The 16,306-nt window shown below is 44.4% G+C and overlaps 1 pseudogene; it reads right to left on the reverse strand.

Moving 5' to 3' along the window:
* Positions 1–6,753: 6,753 nt before the first annotated feature.
* LOC144463731 (uncharacterized) lies at positions 6,754–13,140 on the reverse strand (annotated as a pseudogene).
* Between the last annotated feature and the right edge of the window lie 3,166 nt (positions 13,141–16,306).

The following is a 16,306-nucleotide window of genomic DNA, read 5'->3' on the forward strand; positions in this document are numbered from 1 at the left end:
CTATGGACATTCATTCTATGAATCCAAATGTTGCCGAACCTCGATAGCAGTTGCTAGTCTTGAGTCTCCCTAGCTGGTTAGCTATGGATGCCAAATCCATAAAAGTAAATTGAATAAAATAGAGAATGTAGTAGTGCGTGGACAGATTTGTTTGCTCTCACTGCCAGCTCTGCAAAATTTAAGTACCAGATAATTATAAATAGTGCCCTGCACAGTGGCCACCTTGTGGTAAAACATATTAATGAATGCTTATTTAGACCATAAGTATAAGCTAAATTAGACTTAATAGGCTATGTTACCTTGGTTATAAGGCTCAAGCATGTTTTGCGGTTCCACACAGATTTTTTAAAAATTATTTTTGGTCAAAAATGGCTCTGTTAATGGCAAAGGTTGCAGATCCCTTGATTAGACTGACTTGATAGACCTCATAAACTAGAGAGTGAAAATTATCCTACATACTAATCTTACATGCGGCCACCTAATCTAAATTCAGTCAACCAGTTGCTACACTGTTTGGCAATGGGAAGCATTACTTCAAGTATCAAGAATTCATTCACTCAAGTTGCTTCAGGTTAGCCTGGTGAAACCATCCTGATCTCGCGAGCTCATATTCTATTTCGCTCCACAGATCAGTCTGGCCATGGAGTCATAGACGCGTATTCTGTTCTGGCATCGGTTTTGGCTTACCGGGCCAATCACAACTGTTTATTACTTTGGGGCAGGTTATGTGAAATCATGTCATCAGAATAGGAGGGACAAGGAGCGGAGTGAATGCATTTCGTAAACAACCAACATAGCTACTGATTTTGAAACTGCGATGGTAAATGTGTTGAACGAATTGGAATGTATATTTTCTTTAAAAGCAGAGCAAACGGCTGCACTGAAAGCTTTTATTGAAAAGAAGGATGTGTTCGCCGTCCTTCCTAGGGGGTTTGGTAAAAGTTTAATCTACCAACTGGCTCCATTGATTGGGAAAAAGATGGGACCCAATGAAAACCCAGTGGCTATTGTTGTTTCTCCGCTAGTTGATCTCATGGAGGAGCAGGTCAGGGAAAATCCGGAGGAAATCCGCAAAGACGGCAACACTCTTTCCCAGACATCATCCCAGCTCATTTCCGCTCCACGTTGCACTTGCTTGCTGGTCTGTTTACAGTGGTGTTGTGCTGTCACACGTTTTGTTTACTCTGATTGGTTTTACGTCTTTCCAATTGCGTGAAGGGGCACTTTGAGTGACAGCTGTTGATACCACCTCTCGGGAATAGAGGAAATGTACACTCCGTGTCCAGACCCATTGGCGTTTTGCGAATTGGGTCTGGCAACTGAGCTTAAGCTCAACTGAATGATCAGCTGATTGATGAAAGGGAGTCAGCTGACAGATCACATGATTCCTTTCTATGCAACAAACTGGCAAACCTCTTTCAGGACGCCCTGTTTAAACTGTTTTGGCCTGCCTACTGTTGCTGCTTCCTCTACAAACTGCTTTGCAACCCACCTCCACCCCAGCTCCCCCTTTTCATGCTGTATCTGACTTATCAATGTCATTTGTAAGCCACTTTGCAACCCGCCTCCACCCCATTTCCTCCTTTTCAATCAATCAATCAATCAGTCAATCAATCAATCGATTAATCAATCAATCAATCAATCAATTTTGTTTATAAAGACCAATATCACAAATCACAATTTGCCTCTTAGGGCTTTTCAGCATACGACATCCCTCTGTCCTTTGGACCCTCACAGCAGGTAAGGAAAAACTCCCCCCAAAAAACCCTTTAACGGGGGAAATAAATGGTAGAAACCTCAGGAAGAGCAACTGAGGAGGGATCCCTCTTCCAGGACGGACAAACGTGCAATAGATGTCGTACAGAACAGATCAACATGATAAATTGATAGTAATCCGTGTGACACAATGAGACAGAAAGAGAGACAGAGACAGAGAAAGATGCAGGACAGACTGTAATGACAGTAGCTTACAAAAACATTAATGAAAGTAATAATATTATAATTAAAATTACGGCTATTGTGGTACAATATGTTGAAAGTATATATTAATGATAGTATACATGTGTGACAATAATCATATGTGTATAATAACAGTAGAAGTATGACTAATGATAACAGCAGCAGGAGGCATCTGGCAGGACCACGGCAGCAGCACAACCACACACCTCACACTATCCAGGCACCGCTGCAATATGAGTTAACCTGAGAGACAGTGGAGCACAAAGGCTCCGGAGAAGAAGCCGAGTTAGTGACATGCAGTACAGCCAAGTTAGCGAGATGCAGTAACAGGACTTTTTTTTATATATAGATTTTTATTAATCTAAAGGGGAAATTCAATTTTTTCACTCTTTTGTCATTAACACACAGGTCCGAAAGACACACACATGCACAAACAGGACGTATACATGCACAAAGTGGAGAGATGTCAGAGTGAGGGGGCTGCCTTGGTCAGGCGCCCCGAGCGGTTGGGGGGTTCGGTGCCTTCCTCAAGGGCACCTCGGCAGTGCCCAGGAAGTGAACTGGCACCTCCAGCCACCAGTGCACGCTCCATATTTGGTCCGGACGGGGACTCGAACAGGTGACCCTCCGGTTCCCAACCCAAGTCCCTATGGACTGAGCTACTGCCGCCCAAATGAGTGTTAGCAAAGGAGAGAGAGAGAGAGAGGGAGAGAGAAGGAGAGAAGGTGTCTGGTGTATTATAGGAGGTCCCCCAGCAGACTAGGCCTAGGTAAGCCTAACTAGGGGCTGGTACAAGGCAAGCCTGAGCCAGCCCTAACTATAAGCTTTATCAAAGAGGAAAGTCTTAAGTCTAGTCTTAAATGTGGAGACAGTGTCTGCAACAGGAAGATGATTCCACAGAAGAGGAGCCTGATAGCTGAAGGCTCTGGCTCCTCATCTATCACGAGTAACCCTGCATTCTTCAGAGCGCAGTTTTCTGGTGGGATAATATGGCACTATGAGCTCTCTAAGATATGAAGGAGCCTGACCATTTAGAGCTTTATGAATTAGGAGTAAGATTTTAAATTAAATTCTGGATTTTACAGGGAGCCAGTGCAGAGAAGCTAAAACAGGAGAAATATGATCTTGTTTCTTAGTTCCTGTTAGTACATGTGCTGCTGCATTCTGAATTAGCTGGAGAGTTTTTAAAGACTTATTAGAGCTACCTATAGGGAATTACAGTAATCTAGCCTAGAGGTAACAAAAGCATGGACCAATTTTTCTGCATCTTTTCAGGTCAGGATAGACCTAATTTTTGCAATATTATGCAGATCCACAACATATTTCAGACCTCTTAATTGTTTACACTCCCTCACGATCTTTGAGGTCAGCTGATCAGCTCCTCCTCGTTGTCCCTAAGAGTAGATTAAAAACACGAGGTGATCGAGCTTTTTCTGTGGCGGCCCCTAAACTATGGAACGAGCTACCACTAGAAATAAAGTTGTCCCCCACCCTTCACGTCTTAAAACTTACTTTTACTCTACTCTTTTAATTCAGCGTGAGAGTTGTGTGATGTCTTTCTGTTCTGTATTTTTAATCTGTTTTATGACTTTTTCTTATTTTTCTTTTTAAATCTATTTATTTCTTCTCTTAATTATTTTTAAATTATTTTATCATTATTATCTGTATCTTTATTTTAATCCTCATTACACTTTTCTGTATTGTAAATCACTGTGCAGCACTTTGATAAACTTTTATGTTTTTAAAATGTGCTAAATAAATAAAGTGGATTGGATTGGATTAGATGAAAAAATGCAGTCCGTGAGGTTTGTTTTAAATGGGAATTAAAAGACAAATCTTGGTCAAATATTACTTCGAGGTTTCTTACGGTAGTGCTAAAGGCCAGAGCAATGCCATCTAGAGAAACTATGTCATCAGATAAAGAGTCTCTGAGGTGTTTAGGGCCAAGAACAATGACTTAAGTTTTGTCTGAAAATAAGGCAATTTTGAAGTTTAGTTAATTGGTCAGTTTCCTCTGGCTTCATTGATAAATACAATTGTGTATCATCTGTATAACAATGGAAATTTACAGAGTGATTTCTAATGATGTTACCTAAAGGAAGCATATATAGAGTGAATAGGATTGGTCCGAGCACAGAACCTTGTGGAACTCCAAAACAAACTTTGAGTATGTAAGGATGATTCATCATGAACATGAACAAACTGAAAACGATTAGATAAATAAGATTTAAACCAGCTTAGTGCAGAACCTTTTAGGCCAATTAAATGTTCCAGTCTGTGTAGCAGAATTTGATGGTCAGTTGTGTCAAATGCCGCACTAAAATCTAATAAAACAAGTACAGAGACGAGTCCTTTGTCTGAAGCAATCAGAAGATCATTTGTAATTTTAAATAGTGCTGTCTCAGTGCTATGATGCACTCTAAATCCTGACTGAAATTCCTCAAATAAATTATTATCATGGAGAAAGTCACACAGCTGGTCTGCGACTACTTTCTCAAGGATCTTTGGAAGAAAGGGAAGATTAGATATTGGTCTACAGTTGGCTAACACCTCTGGATCCAGGGTGGGCTTTTTTAGAAGAGGTTTAATTACAGCTACCTTAAAAGACTGTGGTACATAGCCTGTTAATAAAGATATATTGATCATGTCTAATAAGTGAGTGTTAACTAAAGGTAAGACTTCCTTAAGTAGCCTAGTTGGGATGGGGTCTAAGAGACACGTTGATGGTTTAGATGAAGAAATCACTGCTGTCAATTGTTAAAGATAAATTGGGGAGAAGCAATCTAAATATATATTAGGTCTTACAGCTGTCTTTGAGGGTAGATAGGTTCTATCTGAGGACAAGAGGTCATGAATTTCGCCTCTAATAGTTAGAATTTTGTCATTAAAAAAGCTCATAAAATCATTACTGCTAAGGGCTAAAGGAATACAAGGCTCAGTAGAGCTGTGACTTAGCCTGGTTCCAGACCATAGACCCTGCCCACTCAACTAAGTAGGCTTGCATCTCTGGTCTGGCATACTGCAATGAATTTGCGATTTATCTCGTCCAAATGATGGACGGACCAATGAACGCCGGGGGTGGGGGCGGGTCTAGCGATTAGCCAATCAGCGTCACGCTGAAATCAAGCTGTACGCCGGTGGGTAACTGGTGAGGATAGCAACAATGATGACTGCTACAGATACTACAGACCACATTAACGATGCTATCGAGGCATTTCGCCACTACTCACGTTAATGGAGGACCAAATTAAGGAAGCTGCTAAACTGGATTAACTGCGATACAGCTGGGCGTGCATGATGACGGAGACATTTTAAACGGGCAATGCTCGCTTGTTTTCGGCACCCCCGAGGCATGGATACTAATGACGTCAGATTCTGGGTGAGTCGTTGATCTCTACTGATTGGTTAGGGAAAAATCAAATTCCCTCCCCCTTGTAAATCGCCTTCAATGGAGGCGATGTCAGACTGAAGGTTCTGGGAGCTTCAGTCTGACACTCAGGCTAGCTGTGACTCTCAGTCAGCCTGGCTACAGAGCTGAAAAGAAACCCGGGGTTGTTCTTATTTTCTTCTATTAATGATGACTAATAGTTTGCTCTGGCATTGCGGAGGCCCCTCTTATATGTTTTGAGTCTATCTGCCCAGACTAAACGAGATTCTTCCAATTTGGTTAATCGCCAATTCCTTTCAAATTTTCGCGATATTTGTTTTAACTTACGGGTTTGAGAGTTGTACCAAGTTTCTTTGCTTTGTTAACCTCTTTTTAAGAGGTACTACGGAGTCGAGTGTTGTTCGCAGCGAGCCTACGGCGCTATCGATAAGCTGATCAGTTCGGGAGAGTTTAAAGTCGGTACGGGAAACCTCTGTTATTGAAGGACATGGTATTAAATTTAACGATGACGGAATCATTTCCTTAAATTTTGTGACAGCACTACGTGATAAACATCTAGTATAGTAACTGTTGCTGAGTGGTGTGTAATTGAGGAAATAGAAATCAAAAGTAATTAAATAATGATCTGATAGCGAGGGATTCTGTGGAAAGACTTTTAGGTTATCAATTTCAATTATATATGTCAGAACTACTGTAGATCGAGGGTATGGTTAAAACATTGAGTGGGTTTATGTACACCCTGACTGAAGCCAGTGGAGTCTAATAATGAGATAAACATGGTAGCCAGGGAGTCATTATCAACATCAACATGAATGTTAAAATCACCTACAATAATAACTTTATCTGATTTAAGAACTAAACTGGATAAAAACTCTGAGAATTCAGAAACAAATTCAGAATATGGGCCAGGAGCACGGTACACTATAACAAATAAAAGTGGCTGCAAGGTTTCCAGGTCGGATGTAAAAGACTAAGAACAAGGCTTTCAAATGAATTATAATCTAGTTTAGATTTAGGGCTGATTAATAGACTAGAGTTAAAAATGGCTGCAACTCCCCCTCCTCGGCCACTGCCTCGAGGAATGTGGGTATTATTATGACTGGGAGGAGTGAATTCATTTAGACTAACATATTCATCTTGACACAGCCAGGTTTCAGTGAGGCTGAGTAAATCAATATGATTATCTGATATTAATTTGTTTACTAACATTGCTTTAAATGTTAGACACCTGATATTAGCAGGCATTTAATTCTCCTGTTTTGTCTTTCTGTCACAGAAGAGGTTTTAAATTTTATGAGGTTGTTATGCACAGCTCCTCTTTGTTTAATTTTAGATTTGGGTGGTCAGGGGACAGACACCGTTTGTATGAAAGTATGGGTGGGTAACTGCACTAGAAGCTCAGAGAAGCATGTAGGACTGCAACTCTGATTCCTGGTCTCAACTCTGGGTTGTCAGGGTTTTGAATTACTAATAAACTTGGCCAGGTTCCTAGAGATGAGAGCAGCTCCATCCAAAGTGGGATGAATGCCATCTCTCCTAATAAGACCAGGTTTTCCCCAGAAAGTCTGCCAATGATTAACGAAACCCACATTGTTTGCTGGACACCACCTGGACAGCCAGCGATTAAATGATGACATGCGGCTAAACATCTCATCCGTGGTTGAATTTGGGAGGGGTCCAGAGAAAACTACGGAGTCCGACTTAGTTTTAGCGTATTCACACACCGAGGCAACATTAATTTTAGTGACCTCCGATTGGTGTATCCAGGTGTCATTGCCACTGATGTGAATAACAGTCTTATTAAATCTACGTTTAGCCTTAGCCAGCAGTTTTAAATTTGACTCAATGTCGCCCGCTCTGGTCCCAGGGATACATTTGACTATGGCCGCTGGTGTTGCTTACTTGACGTTTCTCAAAATAGAGCTGCCAGTGATCAGAGTTTTCTCCTTAGCGTGTGTGTCGCTGAGTGGGGAAAAACGGTTGGAAACATGAACAGGCTGGTGGTGAACTGTGGGTTTCCGCCTCCCAGCTGTACAGGGCTTACTGGGGGATCGCTAGCAGAGGCTGTGCTCTGTGGCTCTGCGCCGGCTAGGGGGCTGGCTAACTACCAAAGCTGCCGAGTGATTTTCCATGGTGTGGAGCCACGCTTCCAATCCACTAAGCCTTCCCTCCAATGCAGCAAATAAACTACACTTGTTACAGTTACCACTGTCGCTAAAGGAGGCAGAGGCATAACTAAACATCTGGCACACCGAGCAAGAAAGAGCAGAAGGAGAAGCCTTCGCTAACTGTTAAGCTAATGTAGCTATCAAGGCTAATCACGTGCAAACAACAGCTAGAATTAGCAAGAAAGTCTTAGAAAGAGGAGAGTTACAAGTGCTTAAACAGAACTGGTGTGGGTTAAGATGTGAAGTAGATGTCATGCTGTATCTGACTTATCAGTGTCATTTGTGTTTGTCATTAATGCTGGCTCTGTTCTGATTCCAGGGGGTCTTTGCAGCTGTTCTCCCTGCCTTAGGCTTTCCATGTAGGCGCATGGAGGGGCAGGACTGTTTGCTCTCCCTGCCTCAGATTTTCCTCATATGCGTGTGGAAGGGTGAAGAGGTGTGCTCAAGGCCCAAGGAAAAGCAGAAAGGCCCCAGAACAGAGCAATATCACCAAAAATTAAGTTCTTTTTGACCAAAGCAGGGGGGTGCTTGACTGTCATGACATGTCAGCTTCATTAAAAGTCATGACATGTCAGCTTCATTGAAAGCATAGCCGCAAGTTAAAGCAGCAATAGATGCAAAAACAGAGAGAGACAATACATCTGTGATCATCCCTAATTTAATTTTAACTTTTTTTTCAATTTTTTCCTCTTTTACAATTTCTCGTTTTATTTTATGGAAGTGATCAATTAAGTGAACTTTTTTTAAAACAACAACACTGCTAATTCATGTAGGAACTGTTGCAGCCAATGTGCAGCTGGTGGGGGCTGCATGACAACTCAACCACCATGATCAGTTTTTAATGTTTTATCAGGCAATAACTACTCCAGGCTCTGCTCTAGTGTAATTTTAGGGCAGGATTCGTGATTAGGGACAACTGTTCACCACAGTTAGTAATTTTTTATGATATTTTGGCAAGGCTCCTTGAGGGGTGTAGTTGAAGAGACACAATAGAGGGTCCCTAGTGACTGTGCAGTTCAACAAAGCATCGAGAGAGTGTCACTTCATCCCACAGTGCCTTAATTACTGGACATGTTCAGACCATATGGACGTAAGTCCCCCTATCTTGCCGACAATGCCAGCACACATCGGAGTCCAATAATACCATTTTATTCATTCTCGCTGGGGTATAATATATCCGGTGTATCATTTTTTAGTTAATCAGCCTGTTTTTTACTGATTTGGAAACTTTGTGAAGATTTTTCCAGATTGAATTCCAGACATCCATTGCTAAGGTCACCTCCAAATCCCTCTCCCAGGTGCTTCAAAGAGAACGCCACCTCACCGTCTGGGAGCCATTCAACAATTTGTAAATCTTAGACGCTATACTTTGGTTCTCCCTTGTTATAATTTGTAGATCTCCTTCTAATTTTGATGGTTTAGATATATTCACTGTCTGTCCCAAGTAGCAAGATAACTGCGCTCTTAACTGTTTATATGTTAAGTAATCTTTATCCTGTAAACTATATTTCTCTTTAACTTGTGCAAATGTAAGTAGTTTCCTATTATGGGGGTCCATCATATCTGCAAGTCTCTCAAAACCCTGGATTTCCAAGTCTCATTCTTTAAAGGCTTGCCATTTTGTGTAAACCTGTAATTGTCCCATAGAGGCATTTCGGATAAGTTGTTACCTTTAAAATTAACATGGGATTGAAATATTTTAATCATTTCACAGGAAAACTTAATCAAAGGATTCTCTGACTTGTCCTTTTTTAAGGGTGGGTACCACAAGCCCTCCAGGGAGATCTTATCCAACTAACCATCTAAAATCTCTTGTTCCATAGTTTCCCAAACTGTTTCCCTAGGTTTCGTGCCATATCCCCACTTTAATGGGTATCTGATGTTAAAGGCTATATAATACTTGTAGAGATCTGCAAGACCTAATCCTTCATCCTCTCTTTCTACATGCATCTTACTTTGATTAACCCTGTTTTTTTTCCATTCCAAATAAATTTCCTGAAAATAGTATTAACATCTTTAAAGAAACTCTTTGGAAAAGGAAGTGGAATGGCAGAAATTAAAAAAGTCAGTCTAGGCAAAATGTTCATCTTTAATGTATCTATACGCCCCCACAATGAAATGGGTAGGGATTTTCATCTCTCTAAATCATTTTTAATATCTGATAAGAGATTTTTTACATTAAATGAGACAATGTCAAATATATCTGATCTAAGGGTCACCCCCAAATATCTCATGCCCTGAGGAGTCCAGCTGAAATCACTGGTAAGCATTCTGGTACAGTGCAAATTTAGAGGAAAAGCTTTGGATTTCTGCCAGTTCACTTTGTATCTGGATAATACTCCAAAATATTCAATAGTATCTAAAGCCTGCTTCAGTGATTTTTGTGGGTTGGTTACTGTGAGCAAAATGTGATCAGCATACAGGCTAATTTTCATCTTCATTTTTGGAGCCATTATGCCTTGTATGTTTGGATTGTCCCTGATCATTGTTGCTAGCGGCTCTAGAGACAATACAAAAAGCAGTTGGCTCAGGGGACAACCCTGGCGGCAGCCTCTCTGCAAAGGGAAAGATTTGGATACAATTCCATTAGTATATATTCTTGCCTTTGGAAATGAGTATAATAAAGAAACCATACGTATGTAGTTAGCTCCTAACCCAAAATGCCCTAACGTTTTAAATAAAAAATACCAATTAAGGCGGTCAAATGCCTTTTCGGCATCTAACAAAACAGCAATGGTGGGTGCAGCTGATGATTTAGTATAATGCATTTGCATCAACTTTCTTATGCTGTCCGCTATTTGGGCTCTAGTTTCCCGGCGCAGCGCAGGGTGGCGAACCCTGCGCAGAGCTAGTTTCGAGCAGTGCAACCTGAGGCGCGCTCAGTTTGGTAGTTTGGCAGACCGAGGTGCGCTGAGATGGGTGTGGCGGCGCAGCAGGGGGAGGTGTCGACAGATCCAGCTTGGCGCAGTGACAGTTTCGTGCCAAAAGGCTTCGCCGAAGGTGCGCTAAAAGCTCGCCAGCTGAAACCACGTCTACTGTCAGCGCAGGGGGAGTGCAGCTGGTGTAAGCCGAAGTTTGGCTGACTGGCGGACAGTGTGCACACGTCACCAAAACCTCACAGGCAGGTTTCCAGAATATCAGGCACATTAATGATGCAATAAATACCCAAAAAACACTATTCAATGCAACTATCTGCAATCAGCACATAAATGTATCTCTATATCGACTGTCCCGTCACATCCGATGTCAGATCAAAGGGGATTGACACCGTTTGGCACGTTTGGCACGCGAAATAGAAACCCAACCTGATTTGATTAACACAGTTGCAAACTAATGAGTTCACATCCCTCTCAGCCAACCACAAACAGCCACAGCATCAGATAGGGAGTATATATTCAGCAACTGTCATCATAGAAAAGTCAAAAGAAAAGAAACCGAGTGAGACTGCGAGAGAGAAAGAGAGAGCGCGCGCACACGAGAGGAACGCAACATTGATTTATAATTGTGGTGACCTCCTCCCAGGCTACCTTTGCATCATCAGCCCGTGGAGGTCTGCTCACAGTTCCGTATATTCGGACACTGCAAGCTTGGACCTCCTGGACCAAAACATCAGTTTCCTCCTAAACTCTCATTACGCCTATGCGCGGCACATTTAAGGGCGAGGAGAGTGACTCATTTGATTGGTGTGATGTGAATGGGCTGTGCAAAACCCACTCCACGCCTTCTCTCCTCCCTCTTTCCGACTTACGCCGGTAGGAGGGACGGAGGTGGGATAGAGGAGTAGCTGCGCCAGGGCGCACGGTGTGCCAAACTTACAAAATCCGCCTGGCCACACCCAGTTGGTGAAGCGCAGGTGCGCTGCGCTTCTGCCGCGCCCGGTCTGTGAAACTAGAGCCCTTAGTCTGGTTCTAACAAATCTGGTCTGATCTCTGTGAATAAGTTCAGGAAGCATTTGGTCAAGCCTCGATGCTAGGATTTTTGCGTACACCTTTCCCTCGCAGTTAATAAGTGAAATGGGTCAATACCCCCCACACTGCATAGGATCTTTATTAGGCTTAGGCAATACCGTTATAAACGAGGAGCGCATGGATTCAGGAAATGTAACGCTTTGCTTTGCTTCTGTAAACACTCATCTTCTTCATTCATCTTCTAACCGATTCATCCTCTTGAGGGTCGCGGGGGGGCTGGAGCCTATCCCAGCTGACATCGGGCGAGAGGCAGGGTACACCCTGGCCAAAATGCAGGGCTGACACATAGAGACAAACAACCATTCATGCTCACATTCACATCTATGGACAATTTAGAGTTACCAAATAACCTAGTCCCCAATCTGCATGTCTTTGGACTGTAGGAGGAAGCCAGAGTGCCCGGAGAGAACCCACGCTGACACGGGGAGAACATGTAAACTCCGCACAGAAGGGCTCCCACGCCCGGGATCGAACTGGCAACCATCTTGCTGTGAGGCGAGAGTGCTAACCACCACACCACCGTACAAAGTGTGTCAAGGGGAAAGTAAGGAACAAGCAGGAGGGATTGAGGGGCAGGTGCTTAAGTCCTGAGTTATATAGCGACAGTGCATGCGGAGAAGAAGGAGGAAAAAACAAACAAACAAACAAACAAAAAAACAGAGGAGAAACAGGCAGTGTAGCTGATGTATTGTGGCCTTGAGGTGGTTGTGCTCCATACAGATTATCAAAAATAAACATATACACATCTACTATACTGTACTGAAAAACAAAAACAAAAGAGAAGTCTATACTGAACACCAAAAATGTGAGAGTCCTGGTGGAGGAGGGAAGCCCGATTGTGGAGAAGAGTTGCCAGCGCAGTGTGGTAGGTTCGAGAAGCAAGTGGGCCCCTTTTAAGTGATCCCATCGGTTCTTTGCGATGCGTCACGGAGCTGAAGTATCGAACATGCATGCGTGTATTTGAACCCTCCCATTGTGTTTATGAAAACCATCACCAGGGTCCAGGGCCAGCCCTGCGGGGGAAGGCGGGCGGTATGGCACCCCAAGACCGCAGGAGCGCCCAGACCCCACGCCCAGGGAGCCGCAGAGGCCGCAGGACACCACGCAGGCCCAAGGACTCGGGGCGGCAATGGCCAGCACCCCCAGGGAGCCAGAGACACACCCCAGATGGGCGGGGCAGGAGGGCCCGCCCACCCACCCACCACCCGACGCGGACCCAAGGGGCCAGGCGTGGGGGCCTGGCACCGCCCCCAGAAAGAGGACCAGCACCGCAACGGACGGGCCCGCACCAGGCGCCGGCCGCCAGCGGGCGCCGGACCGGACGGTAGTGAGAGCCCACCCAGGCCTGGGCGGATGAGGCAGGGAAGGAGGCGGCGATGCCGCAAGACATACGTCCCCAGTGCACCGGGATCCAGGGGACCGCGAAGGGCCCCCCGCCCGAACCTCCCAGGACGGGCCCCCACCAACACACAGGAGAGAGCAGCCCACCACGAGCAGTCAATCCCCCATCGGGACCCCCTAGCAGAGGGCCCAAAAACCACAGCCGGTCAGGAGGCAGAACTCCGGCAGGAACCCACAGAGCCCCCAGGGTGCCACCCGGCCCACCCGCCACAGGGCCACAGGACCCCCCCGACGGGAACCCAGCGACACCTACCATGATGTAAATGGGCTCCCTGGCTCCAACCCTCAGCCCAGGAGGGCCGGGCCCCATGAGCCGTGCCATGCGTATCTACAGTGTGTCTAAACCCACCACCCCCCCTCTTACTATGATTCTCCGATCCCTGACGGAGAAACATTAACCCTACACCGTGAGTGTGAATGTGAGTGCCCATAAATGTGATGTGGTGCATTAAAATTGAGGGACATAGGAGACAGGTGGGGGCAAGGCTGATGGCTACAGCACACTGCTGTCCTGCGGCCCGTGTGGCCTTAAGGCACCTAGAACCTGTTCCCATCTGTCCCCCAAGATGTAGGTGTGTGTGGTGCTTTAAAATTGGAGGACAGATAAGGATGGGCCAGGGGGCAGTATGGAGGGCTACAGGACACCACTGTCCCATAGCCTGCCCCATCATGAAGCCACTTCCATGCATTCTGGCTCTGCACACTTGTTAAACGGTTTTGGTTGGAGGTCATGGGAGAGTTGTGTAAGATCCTCAACCTCAGCATTCCTCTCTCCCCCTCCATTGCTCTTCTGGGTGATCTCTCTTCACTCACAATCCCACAACACCTCAAGACTCATTTTAACAGCAATTTCTTTGGTAAAAAAAATTTTTTTTTTACTCAACTGGAAAGACAAAAAGAAATGATCAATAAACCAATAGCTAAATCTGTTGACAGACCACACCAACTTAGAAAAGCTCAGAGCAACCTGAAAAGACAACCTGACCCCATTCCATAACACCTGGTCTCTATTTCTGCAGTTCATTCAGAGCTGATTCCTCTTTATACTGTTTCACTCACTCACTTCGTCCTCCCAATACCAATATGACAGCTTAAGTTTGCTTTGTGTTGCTTGTGTCATAATGTCTCTCTTTTTTGTTGATTTGTAAATATTTTTGTTCTGTAAATATGTTTATTATGCACAGGTAGTAAAAAAATAAAGGGTTTATAGAAAAAAAAAATACTTGTGTCTTTGTGATCATTTTGTGTCTGTTCCTGGTCAGTAGGTGTTAATTTGAGTTCTGTTTTTCAGGTTAAGGATTGGTGGGGCCCTAACACTTTAGGGCCCTGGGCCTGTGCCGGGTAGGCCCATTCAGTAATCCATCCATGCTAAAAAGCAATTGCCATGGATAAGTTTTAACCTGTAGAAAAATAGGACCTCTTTTTGACTACCCACCAGAAAGTCTGGTAAACATTTTCCATATTATTTTACAGTTAACATGTAGGCCTATTTTAGCTCCCTGCATGGCTGTCTAATACAGTTTCAAAGCCCACAACACAATAAGAGCAAGTTTGACAAGCTGGAGCCAGATGAAACTAGTCCTCAGTTTCAAAACCCATGCGACTCACCGCTAGGGTACCAGACCCCTCTTTGACAATTGGCACGTTCGCCTGTGAGATTTTTCAGAATGAGTTCACTGATTAGATGAGCTGACACAAATGCTGGTGGTTAATACTGACAGACATAACAAACAGACTAAGAACTACCAATTGCCCTACAGCTTACTTTTAATCAGGTGTGTATGTTCATGGTCCTCGGGCAGTATGGGATACCCCATTATATCCAGAATTCCCCCTCTATATGAAACAGGAAATTGTAGCAGTGCTGATGAGGCTGAAAGTGAAAGCACTCTGGTCGGAGGATAGAACCAATGGAGAGATACAGAACTATTGTGAGGGCAAACCAAAATCTACCCTCCAATTCTCTCTGACCCACATTCCCAGTTAGAAGCCAACAGGCTTTTCATTTCCTCCTCTCCCTTACCATAGGGTAAACACAAACCTAGTGAGGAATTTCCTGTTATTCCATACGGAGGCAGTTAGCATTCGCTAACATAGCAGATTGCTTGGGTTTCAGCTAATATGTCCAGAAATAGCCGCTGTGTTTGCACAGCATTCATTTACGCAGCTGTAATGTAACTGAGTTTTATTCACTGCACATTGTGGCTGACTGGTAGAGATGGAGCTGTTACTGCAGGTTGTGTTTAAGGAGTAACTAAACCCTAAAACCATTTTTTTCAGCTGATAATCATTGTTTCTGGTTGTATAGTAGTGTTACTGACTGATCCCGCTTAAAATCTTGACAGTTTAGTCTAAACTGTTGAAAATCTACATTTTATTTTAAAAATGTAGTATGGAGTGCCCTCTACAGCTTGAAACCTGGTTACTATGTTTGAATTTACATTACATTACATTGGGGGTGAATGACTCTTTTTCGGGACGAATGACGTCAATAACCGTCCACACTGAAGCCTGCCCTCCTCCCTTTACTCCTCCCCTTACTATAAAACCATTCTGTTCGCAGTTATTAAACTGATAGCGAGTAGGTTGGATCAGAGCAGAGAGAGAAGTAGAGCAGAGAGAATAGCTAGTAATTTGTCGAATTGTATTGTTAGTGTATTTTAGTGTAGGTTTACAGTTAGTAGTGTGTTTATAGTATTTAGTTGGTCAAAGAGAAGCGCTGAGGCTCGGGAGTATATGTGCAGGGCGGTGAGGGAGGGATGTGGAGGGCCGCTGTGCAGTGAGAGAGAGCCTTGGGGGTATATGTGCAGGGCTGCGAGGGAGGGAGGGGTGGATGGATGGATGGATGGATGGATGCGGTGGGCTTCTGCGCGGTGAGCCCAGGCTCCCAGAGAGGGAAAAATAGAACCAAGTAGGATAAAATAAGTCAAAGTGTGGAGAAGGGGACCGGCTGAGTTCCGGCCGCCTTCCCCTCTGCCCGTGTGACACAGTTAGGGGCGGTTTTCCAAGCCACCATCGGCACAATGGATATAAGCTCCACTGTCGGCAGGGTGAAAAAAAGTCTAAGTGTGGAGATGGGGAGAAGGGTGAACAGGGGGAAAGAGGCCGAGCTCCAGCCGCCTTCCCTTCTGCCCGTGTGACACACTTAGGGGCAGTTTTCCAAGCCACCATTGGCACAATGAAAATAAGTGTGGAGGAGAGGGACCAGGTAAAGAGGCCGACCCCCAGGGAAGCCCTCTCCGCTCTCCCCGCAGCCGCTCGCCTGTCCCCTCCCCTCAGCTCCGCCTATCTTTTCTGAATTTTTTTAAATCAAGCTGTGGGCGGAGTAATGCCCAGAGAGGGGGGTTTAGTTCCCCTTTAAGCTCTATGCATCTTTGTAAGAGAACAAAATGTCTATACAGCATGTCTTGTTAACCTGCATG

This window comes from Epinephelus lanceolatus, chromosome 6 (genome assembly GCF_041903045.1).
Source record: "Epinephelus lanceolatus isolate andai-2023 chromosome 6, ASM4190304v1, whole genome shotgun sequence".
In the NCBI taxonomy this organism is placed as follows: domain Eukaryota; kingdom Metazoa; phylum Chordata; class Actinopteri; order Perciformes; family Serranidae; genus Epinephelus; species Epinephelus lanceolatus.